We start from the raw sequence: 12,245 nt of genomic DNA, 5'->3' as shown, positions 1-12,245 counted from the left end.
TATGTCAATTGCTCATTTCTTTATGAAAAGTAAAGATCAGGTTTTATCGATTGGGCTGGTTCCCAGTGAGGAGATTATAGGATATGTTGTAGCACATCCAGGCGTAAATGTAATCAGAATTCATACGTATCCTTTCATGCGGCAACACACACTTTCTTGCGCCCTCTCACAGGCACTTTCTATGCCAGACAGACAGAGTCATGGGAGTTTCTCTAATGACTCTATTTTCTTGTCTCCTTCACCCAAACCACTGTGACACTGACCCAGAACTACTAATTCATCATTGCACACATTTGAAGCACTAAAGGCAAGCTTTCTATTTTTAAAGTGACCCCAATTCCAAGGTAAGGACACATCCACCAATATTGGGTGTGGTAAGACGTTGTAATACAAATGTAAAGGTAATAAAACACTTGAATAGTGTGACAGAATGTAAATTTTCTTGATTGCACATAAAATGAGATAAATCAATCTTTAAGGAGAAGCTGTTTATTTCCGCTATTATTTCTTTTTTGTGTGTTTTCTTCCTAACACTTTTGCAGTTTTATTTTATTGCATTATATTTACATTAATATAGATTTACATTATTTATTCCTAGATTTATACATGCTGAAATATAATGGTTCCCATAAACAGTTAGGATGTGTACGATATGATCAGATTCGCTCATACCTGCTTTAATTACAATTCTTACGAAGAACAGACTTAAGCATAGAATATGTGAAAAGAAAATTCAAGTGGATTTCCAGCAAAGCCCAGGATTCCCCTTATCTATCTGGATGAAAAACAAGGAAAACAGTACTCCAGCTTGCCAGAACGGCCTAAATCCATGTAACACCACTGAGTCATCCCAGAGCAGTGTTATATCCAGTAGGTCTATAGTATGGCAAGAGGATAATATAGGAATAAAAGGATGTGTGTGTCCTGGACTACAAACATTCAGAATAAGATAATTGTCTCTTTCGTGTCTTCCTTTTTGTGTTGCTTCATAGAAAGCATTCTATTGGTTATGAAGAACAAAAGCATTCGAAGCAAGTACATTATGTATATTGTTTTCCCATCGCTGTTAGCAAAGAAAATGTTCAAAACCAGGGATAAGTCCAACAAAGTGCAATCCACAAAAACCTCTCTCTCTCAGGTAGCTAAAGCATAATAAGTTACAAAAATATGCTCTATAAAAACTAGACATGATGAACGACAAAAACAAACGTCGTCCCTGAATAGATTTAATGACTATTAAGACTTTTTTCCATGAACAGTTGAGATAAACAATAAAGATTTTATATACAGCACCAGCAGCTTTTATCTGTTTCTTGCCATCTTCAACTGAATTAGTGGCCTAGGCATAGAGATATTGTACCATACACAGTCTCCTCAAACATACTAGAACTGCAAGGCCAATTTATTTCTTTTGTTTTTACAATACACTGAACATTTGTTTATTTCTGTTCTAGATAAAAGATGTTCATATTTTGATACCAAACTCACTCTCTCCGGTGTAAAAACAGAAAAAACAATAGCCTTGCTTTTGGAGTGGACTGCTGTGTAAAACCTTCCATACTCAAATTACACCTTTGAACTGGATTCCCCCTTTTCTTCCCAAGCTTTTACACCATGAGCTATTGTCTGTCTATCTTCTCTTCATTCTGCTGATTCATTGCTATCTTCCGCTGCGGTACTATAATGACACCCGTGGGTATCTCATTAACCTATTGAAGGAAGATTGAAAGCTTCTTGTTGGGTGAATAAAATCATTCACTCTTCCGTCAATCTGACACCCTGGGGGAATAAGAGAAAGCCAAACATGTTGTCACCATGTATGAGAATGAGTCAATAAGCTCACATAAAGGTCACTGTGCAGTGTCTTCCCATTGAGCTGATATTCCTATTTTGAGACAATAATTCACAGCTTCCCGGGATGAGCTCACTCAACAATTCTGGCAAGTAGAAACAGTCTAATGATAACTGACCCTTTCTTACTTTAATTCACCTTTAGCCAGTCTAGAATATTATTTCTTCCTCCAACAATATTGGCCACGCTGCTCTGGAGATTTGATTTATTTAAATGTGCAATCTCAGAGCGCTGTGAGCTTCACTAGCAGCCGTGACCCGAGCAACCCACGTCTGTGTTATTCAGGCACAACATAGATCGTTATGTCTTGACCCACTTCTCTTTTGTCTTGTATGACATGCCTGTGAGGGTTTTGTCTGTTATTTCTAAGTGATGGAGCAGCCCTAAAACTATAATCGGACTTCCTGGCAGGGAAGAGAAGGGCGGAGTGAAATTCGCACAGTCTGGAGCTAATTGCCTCCCCTGTGCTGTCTACTATGTGGCTACTGTATTCCCACAGTGAGGGATTCATGGAAAGCTTTACTTAGAACAAACCAACAGCTGTATATTTGATATGCAACACACACACACACACACACACCCACACATACATACACACACACACAGTATGAGTACTAGTGTACTACTGTGGGATTTTCAGTGGCTATTATAAATCCACTGCACGTTTAAAATACATTTTAACCATCTTCTGATTATTTAGTTCGTATTAATGAAAAGCATGTTCCACTGGCCTGTTTAAACCTATTTAGACCATGACGCGATTAGACCCTTGATGATTGTCCTATCTATAGGTTTAAAGAAATGTTCTTTAATGTTGTCCATTCACAGTGGACTAAAAGCACATCTTCTAGCTTGCAGCTTTTAGTAAGCTTCTTAAAAGCCTGCCCTTAGGGATCAATGATAGCCTCTGGATGCAGTCTCTCTGGGCCTTATCTTTGCTAATTTATCGCAAGGACTGGAGAGCACAATGGCCATCCTCACTCGTCTATTCTCTGCTCCATAACCCAGATAAAGAACTAAACAAATGGAAAATGCATGCGGATGGAGGGACTTGATTTAAAGGAGCTGCCGAAATTCCAGTCATCCTGCCGTGCTGTAATCATAATTAGAGCTGATTTCTAGAGGACACTGGCATGAATGATGGATGAAGAAAGAAACTAAAGATGAAATAGCAAATTGCACATAATACAAGGAGGAATAGCTGCTCCATTTGTAAGCTTGGCAGCTGTTAAGAGACTTGACTTTGCCAATAACACAACTCAGAACATACCAGTGGTTTTAATAGTTCTGAAGTCAAATAATAGTCCTATTTACTCTGTGGACATCAGTGAGAACAGATATTTTGGAGAAAGAATGCAGTTACTGTAGACTTACTGTAGTCTTTCAGGCAGCTCAAACCAGTCTGATCATTCTCCTCTGAACTCGCTCATCAACAGAACCACAGTACAGTGGAGGTTGTTTTTTTTTCCCATTCCCCACTCCGTTCTCCATTGTAAATTTTGTAAACTGTTGTGTATGAAAATCCCAGCACACAAGGAGGTTCTAACATACTGAAACACTCAGACAGACTGACACCTATAGACGTGCAATGCTCAAAGCCCCATAAATCACATTTTTCTCCAACAGAATCTCATCCTGCATTTGCACGACAATGCATTGCACTGCTACTGTATATTATTCTACACTGTATTTGTAATTGTTAAATACTATTGTTACAGCATCACATTGTTCGTACCTCATCAAAGTTCATCAAAAAGATTGTATTGCATCCCAAAAAAGAGAGGACTTCTGCTCCAAAACAATCAAAATACCCTCTTGACAATCCTGTTTCTTATTATTTTTTTTAACATCTCAGTAAACATCCATCATTTCAGCTGAAGTTGTTAACCGTTGTGTTTCTTTGCCAAACCTTGAAATGATTCCGATATGAAAAGTCAAATCACCTTGAATTAAATTCAACACTCTTTACCAAGATAAGATACAAATGTTGGTGGTCCACTTGTCAAAATAAATCGTGTTTTGACATTTAAAGAATTGTGTCTCGCAGTGAACCCACAGACCTCTTTCTGAGCAGATTTTTGTTTGCCTCATTCATCATTCTATATCCTTTGACAGAGATGACAGGCTTATGGGCCTCCTTCCTTTGCATCTCCTGATGCATGCTAATTTGTCTGGGCTTTAAAAGCTTTGATTCCATTTCTGCTGTATCAGCTCTCGCAGTTGCTGCTCAGTGACATTGTGTGGGCCGATTAAGACTCCTGAAGAATTCGGGAGCATTTGCATTTTAAGTGGCTACAACTTAAGAGTCAAATTCCTGCTAATTATCTCCTCCTTGCACTACATATGCATGTGCATATAACTAAGTGATCATTTAGGACGAAGCTCTTAAAGCTGTTACATTCTGTACATGTACACCTTTACTGCACCTACATGCTGAGAGGTCAGTCTGCTTTAAAGGCTGCTGGCTTTCACAACCGTCATATGAATACTGAGAAGAGGAAAATTTCATTAATATGACTACACTACAAACATGAGGCTGTTGTTATTTATTTATTTATTTATTTATTATATTTTTTTCATTTTCAAGTTAGGGACATATTCATGTAAATACAAGAAATCTTTTGAGACAAGGTCAGAGAAACAATGTCAAAAAGCATTTTGATTTCTTTTTGTGTCACATGGCTTATATTATTATATTATCTGGGCTGATATTATTATTATTACTTGTATTTCCTAAATTGCTTGGTTTGCTAAAATTCAGGGAAATGTTTTGAAAGACATCTAAAGATCCTTTATGATTTATTTATTTATTTATTTATTTATTTATTTATTTAGTCCGTGCGCACAGACACGTTATATATCCCTGTCCCTGTTAAGTCTAGTCTTAGCCCCATTGACCTTTTCCATTGACAGTTAGTCTCTGGAGTCTTGTAAGGGCCAATGTTAAGCAGCACTGTTTAGCTGGCATATTGCATGCACCTCTTTGCTCCACTTGTCAACTGTGTGTGTGTGTGTGTGCGTGTGTTTGTGCGCGTGTGTGTGCGAGTGTGCTAGTGCATATCCCAGAGTGTATTCACAGTATTCAGTGGTGAGTTTCAATGAATGCAAATGGATTAACGTGAAAGTGGTCTTTACTTAGGAATTCGTAGAAAGCGCTGAAAAGATTTCATTAGATGTTCATTTTGAACAAAAGCACAAAAGGGCTGGAGCACTTTTAATTTCAGTTACTCTGACAGTTACAGTGAAAAACAAGGTAACACAATGTACCACTGCTTGTCACTTTTTACAGACATTGGGAAATGAACATAATGCACTGTTTCATTAAGGTATAAAGTGCAATAGCATCCATTGTTCTAGCACTTGCACTGACAGCTGTCCAGCGCATTGACCTCTTGATTAGATTCTGATTAGAGTTAAAGCTACGTTAAGCCAGTTTCTGCAGAGGTGAATACAGATATTTGTGCCGTTCTACAGAACCAAACACAAGTGCGTCTCCCAAATGGCCTTGAGGTGCCAAAAGAGACGTCCAATGAGTGTCTGTCAAAAAGATCAATAACACTAAGCTGAATGATTGAGTGATTTAATGTGATGTGATTTGAGTACAATAATTTAATATAAACCTGAAAGGCTACTGCAGTGTATCCAGGGAAACTGTAATACTCTGAAACCGTATTTATGATTATATAATTTTTCCCTAAACATCAATGTTGTGTTTTTCATTTATTTATTTGTTTTTCCATTTATTTGACTTCTCCTTACTCCTCACATGACAACCATTCGTGTTGGCCAGTCTGGTTAGACTTAGCAGGTATATGAAAAAAAAATATGAATATGAATTACATGGCCACAAAATCCACTCACTGTTGCTCCAATTATATTACATTACCAGACCTGTCGACCTTTAGCTAATACAAATTAAATATGAATCTTAAAAATTTCTCGCAGTGAACTGGCATACACACATGGTACCCAGCATTCCCTGGATCGCCCACAGATCTTTTCATGTTAGCTCATTTTAGCTTACTGGCTAACAAATTTGTAATAATAATGAATTTTTATCACCTATTTCTGCTTCTTCTTTCTTAAAAGAGTCAAGCAGTACTTCTCCACAGACCAGCAGCCTAGGCATAAAAGCAAACACACAGCTATCATTATCCTCTGTATGTGTGTGTGTGTGTGTGTGTGTGTGTGTGTGTGTATGATTTTGAAATGAAACCATGTAACTATGTTACGGTGCCTCATAATGAAGTAAGTGTAAAACACAGCCACCTTACAACAATATTATAACAATACTCTGCTTAATGGAAATAAAACAGATCAAATCTTCACACAATGGATGCCCATGTTCCCAAACACAACCAGCCCTGCCAATACTTTAATCTTTTACTGAAAATACTGAGCAAACAATAACAGATGGCACTGAAAAGGAGAATAAACCAGAATTTTCTGGGGCTGAAACACAAAATGTCTTTCTGCGTTACTTTTGTGGGCATTAGTTAGGGTTTTTCTCTCTACAATGTTATATACTATATATAGTGCAAAGAAAATCTTAGGCCACTTGGGATTTGCCCTCGGCTACAAGCTGGTGGATTTCACTTGTATTGTTTCATTTGTAATGTATAAGCAAACTACATTCCTTTTTTGTTTGTTTGTTTTTTAAACTGCATAATTCTTAAAATTTCTGTCTTTTAAATTTGTTTAAAGATTAGAAGAAGATTAAAGAATTAAAATTGAGAGCCTGGTGTCGTGAAATGCACACAAACAAAGGTATTTGTGAATACAGAGCACTTCAGTACTGCGAGCACTGAGTACTGAGACACGTGCTTTGGGTATAATCTTTGGTGGAACTCAATTTATTCAGAAACAAGGGGAACTTGGAGGCAACATGGTTCACTGAGATGCCTTCACTGTCAATTAACCAAGTCCTTTTAGCTACTTATTTGTATGCCTCTAACACCTTTAATATATGCATCAAACTGAAAAGAATTTGAAGAAAGATTTGAAGAAAAACTGCTCCAGACGTTTGACCTTGCTATGACCTTGATCCTGTCTGGATCAATTTCAATCCCCCGTTCACTTCCTCTGCTGGTTACACTGATTAATCAAACCCACCTTTTCCACTTTTATTTAAGATATCCTGCTAAGGAGAATCTTAGACAGATGCACAGAATGAAGGATGGATGGACAGACAACCTAAAACCAAAATGTGTCTTCTCGTCTGGGGTCTTAAAGGCACACCCATTCTGAGCTGCTCTCATTACCATATATGGACTAAAAGACCTGCTTTCTGTAATGTACAATCAGCAATGCCACTCATTCTGTCTCACACACACACACTCACACACGCACACACAAATCTGGACATATAACTGAATAAAATACCAAAATGGATTCTTGGAATACAAGTGGGACCCCTTCCAAGTTACAGTGCTGGGTTGCTATGGTTATGCCAACAATTTCTCAAAATGTCTATCGACTCAAATGCACAGGAGTGGAAAGGACTCAAAAAAGATGACAACACCACCATCTTGTCCATTGACTGTAGCCTGTCTTTTTAACGTAGAGGTGTTTCAGCTCTTTTTGTCCCCAGCTACCGTCCCCAGTACCCCCCAAAGAACACACACAGATATGCCATGATCATTTTCTAGTCTATTATCCTTCTATGAGTTGATGAATAACAGAATCAGTACACTGACAACCTCCTGCAATACAAACAAGTAGGAGTTATACTTTAAGCTTACTGCCAGGCTTTCTAGCTCAGTCTACTGTATATAGGTTATAGCACTTCGTGTTTAGTCAAAGATGTTTTATGCATTTCTGTAAGGTTCACTGTGAAAATTGTAAGGGCATGTCGTGCCATTAGCAAACACTCATTTGTTGTAATAATAGAGTCAGGGGCGATAATGGGCAGCAGGAATTAGGTCTCTCTGCAATTAACATGTGTTTACAAATGGATCTTAAAGGCTTCTTGATGGGACTGAGCTGCATGCAGCTGAGCAACCATTTAGCTTCTTAATGACTGCACATCCAGGGTTTGGTGATATGAAGGCACTAAAACAAGGACAACAGCAAAAATATCCAGGTACAAAAGAAGCTGAATGTTTTGAGATGATAAAACCTCTCCTCTATGGCCAAAGTGCTAAATTTAATGGCACATAAAAAAGTAAGATCACAAGTTTGCTCTGCATCGTCATCTAGCGTGTCTATGCCAGGTCACAAACCTTACATTAAGAGCAATAAAAAACATCTTAGTGACAACATGTTCAGGTAGCAAAGTGAAATTAAAGTGTTTAAAATGACTAGTGACCCAGTATCTGTCTCACAGTTACATTTGCAGCGTTTTGTACACTGGGCTTGTGTGAAATAATGGTATAATTGTTTCTTCACATTATTACATGGCCACGAAATCCACTCACTGTTGCTCCAATTATATTACATTACCAGACCCGTCGACCTTTAGCTAATACAAATTATCACCCACAAATACTCCAAGCAAAGCTCTTTCTCTCCAGGAGAATGGGAGATGAACTCATCAGCATGTGAATCTGGAATGATGTGCAGGTGTTTTGTGTTCTTCAACATCAATCGACACTGCCCCCTTTCCAAATCTCACAGGCCCTTGACTGAACTCAGTGCACCTTGTTTTCTCTCAGGTAAATGTAGATTATTTTGAGTTCATTAATATGAGATAAAATCTATAAATGAATGATCAAAATAAACTACATTAGATATTGTCGGTTAATTACTGTACGGATAAAAACACTGAGGCTGAAGAACAGAAAAGGTAAATTTTCATTTAAAAAGATTAAACAATGAACTGCTACGTGTCAAACCTAAGTGAGTAAATATGCTTCAGCATTCTCAGCAACAGACCAGCAATAAATATTGACCATGTAAACTTTGGACAGGGAATTTGTAAAACAATTATATCAACAATTATGGTTTACTGTGCATTATTGTTGAATCACCTTAAATTCAGGTATTCAGCTACATTTTTGCTCTTGACTCTGCCAGCAAGCAGTTCCTGACTGTACATTTTGATCACACCTACAGAACCCAGAACCATTATATGTCCTGCTTGATTAAATAATTTATCATAAACATTTACATCGTAAGCAGGGAAAATTGCACAAGCCTAGTGCACAAATTCGCTATCAGAAGTTCAGCAAACATATAAATATATATATATATATATATATATATATATATATATATATATATATATACATATATATATATATATATATGTATATATATATATATATATATATATATATATATATATATATATACACACACATATATATGTATATATAAACTATATATACATATATATGTGTGTGTGTATATGTATATATATATATATATATATATATATATATATATATATATATATATATATATATATATATATATACATAAAATATATATATAGTATTGCTATCGGCTCAGATTAGCTGGCTAGGTCGCAGTAGTGGGTGACATTGGTGACGCTGTCTCAGTTCCAATTCTCCGCCATTGCAGCACAAAGAAACCTTACAAAATAGTGGTCATTCTTGTAAGATTGCATTTCAAAAGTTTTCAGTATCATGCATGGCATTATTTTTGATGTATTATGTAATGTATGTTATATACAAACTGTGATTGTGAGTCAGGTCTAAGTAAAGAAATAATACATTTAAATCAACTGGAGCCTCAAAAAAAAAAAAAAAAAGAAAACTAAAAATGGCCAAGGCTGTGAGGCCAGAATACAAATAAAGACAGACTGTGAGGGGAAATTGAAAAGCAAGACCGTGTATAATCCTTCACAAGACACCAAATGTCCAAGCAAAAATACACACTAGTTTTCAAAGTCTAATATAGGTGGTGTAAAAAGCGTCTTTAGGAAGCACTTTGATTAACCCAAATAGAATAATGCCTACAAGATCCATAAAGCTATTAAACAGTAATAAACTGCCTGGATGTCTATGATTGCGTTATGTGGATGATTGTCTTATTCGGTTAGCAAGCATTGTACTGAGGGCTTAGATGGATATGCAGTGGCGCTAGGAATCCCTTTAATGCTTCAGCTTCACAGGCAACAATTGCTTATTCACTATATCTCCATGACAACTCAGAGGCACCCATTATTCCTCTCTCGACTCTGCCCTCCTTTTGCAATCTCCTTCTTCCTACTAAAATCTTCTCCGATAACGAAGGCTCCATTAACGAACTGTATGCAGGAAAGCATCTGTGACATATAAACTCATTATTGGTATTTGGTGACTTTCCGAGCTGCTCTGTTTATACCTGCTACTTTTGACTGACCTTGTAGAAAAGCATTACAGACTCGGAGCATGTGACAAGCTTTCTCTGTTGTACGGGTCTAGTGTTTAGGTCTCAATGTGCAAATCAATTATAGCTGAGTTAGTGTGCACACTGCACGTCCATTCTTTCTATAGGCGCTACAACAGAATGCATGAGCTGAATAATTTCTTCTTAATTTCAGAAAACGAAACGTTCACAAAGCCCCCTGCAGGCTAGATTTCATCCTAGCCTTTACATACTTGTGTCTACATCTCTGGAGACTATAGAATGACCTGTGGAGGTCTAGCGGTACAGATCCATACATCCACTTGCATTACAATAATAATAATAATAATAAAAAACAGTAAGAAAAAGATAGATAGATAGATAGATAGATAGATAGATAGATAGATAGATAGATAAATAAATAAATAAATAAATAAACAAACAAACAAATAAATAAATAAGACATGGTCATTGGCATGGCCTATTTTATTATTATTATTATTATTATTATTATAACAAGAAAAATAGAATCATAAGTATCATAAATATTTAAAACAATGTTTTTTTTGTTTTGTTTTTAAAAAAAGAAAAAAAAAACAACCACGAATGTTTCTGTATTTCTTTTTTTTTTAGGATGTTCTAGTGATGCATAGGTTTTATTTTTTTGTTGTTGTGTATAAATGCATATTAAACTATATACAGCTCATGGTCTCGTGCGTAAAAGCAAACTAGATGGACATCTAAGCAAAATCGCGCCGCATGTAAACAACTGTTGCCCGGTGCGTTTTGGTGGCTACAGCGGGGTTAGTGATGTCTGGAGAGATATAAAGATGGAGCTAGTGATAGTTGTGTTCAGCACAGAGACGCAGTGGGCGCATCACAACGCGTCGCCTTGTAACTTTAAGGTACTCAATCCGGTAATAAATTCGTGTTTGTTTGTTTGTTTTCGCATCGCATTGGACACATTGAACCGGACGCGCCAGTAAACCGCTGTCTTCATGCTGCATTATAACCCGGTGCGTAATGTGATTAGAGCGTGACTTACATCACTTACCCAAAACTCGGCATTATTATTATTATCTTCTTCTTCTTGTGCAAACAGAAATGCAACACTTAATACAGATGAACCTGGATCCGTGCTTTGGAAATTCTACAAAATCAATCAATCCAATAAACAAATAAACAAACAAACCTAGGACTCACCTGCTTTGGTGAACTACTATGAAAGCCTCCATTCCTGACATTTTCATTCCCCCCCAAAAAATACCCGGTTTTATTGCGTTACTAAAACCGTAATCCTACGCAGATCTTTAAGATCCCACCTCACGACACTTCACGCAAATTCACACGGTCGTTTTTTTTTTTCCGTAGGAAGGAAACATCCTTCATTTACCCTCCGGGCGCATTTTCATGATTTTTTTCTCTCTCCGCGATCCGTTTCCTTGCCCGTTCTTGAAGTCTCTCTCCTCGCGCTGTCTACACGGGAGCGCGCAGCACGGACACGCGCCGCGGTCTTCGCTTTTTTTTCGGGAACGCCAACGCAGGAGCGAGTTACCAAGGAAATCATGTGCGCGTGCTCGTCACATTCGCTTAACATACATGCTGGATGCTGAACCGGGTTCTTGTAACAGTTAGAAAAATGACCGACTTTTTGTTAGACCACAAAAGGGAATAATGGACGTATTTATGCAGATCAAGTTCTCTCTCTCTCTCTCTCTCTCTCTCTCTCTCTCTCTCTCTCTCTCTGTGTGTCTCGCTGCGCGCGCCCGCGCGTGTGTGTGAGTGTGTGCGCGCGCGCGCGTGTGAGTGAGTGTGCGTGCATGTGTGAGTGTGAGTAAGTGTGCGTGTGTGTGCGGTGTACCTCCTTTCCGTACGAAGCTTTAGTGTGTTTGTTAATGATCTTTAATTCTAATTACTTTTAAGTATAGTTATTGTGGCTTAAAAAATGCACTCGGTTCCTGATATTCGATTCAATTCGATTCTCAGAATATTTTTATTCTTTTTTTTTTTATTATTTATATTCTGGAACATTTTCAAAATAAAATGTATTTATTATTTATGAATCACAGTGTGCATTTTTTGTCGTTATGAAATGAAATAA

The 12,245-nt window shown here is 37.3% G+C and overlaps 1 protein-coding gene across 4 annotated transcripts in view; it reads right to left on the bottom strand.

Annotated features, from left to right (window-relative positions):
- Positions 1-11,651, bottom strand: part of nlgn3a (neuroligin 3a) — a 151,715-nt gene extending 140,064 nt beyond the window's left edge. For all 4 annotated transcript variants that reach the window (XM_060885384.1, XM_060885380.1, XM_060885381.1 and 1 more), the window contains exon 1: positions 11,348-11,651. The gene's annotated coding sequence lies outside the window, so the exon portion shown is untranslated. The remainder of the gene's footprint in view (positions 1-11,347) is intronic.
- Between the last annotated feature and the right edge of the window lie 594 nt (positions 11,652-12,245).

The sequence above is a fragment of the Tachysurus vachellii genome, chromosome 13 (assembly GCF_030014155.1).
Source record: "Tachysurus vachellii isolate PV-2020 chromosome 13, HZAU_Pvac_v1, whole genome shotgun sequence".
Classification (NCBI taxonomy): Eukaryota; Metazoa; Chordata; class Actinopteri; order Siluriformes; family Bagridae; genus Tachysurus; species Tachysurus vachellii.
Note: the sequence above shows the minus strand (reverse complement) of the source record. Positions and strands in the feature narration are given on the sequence as shown.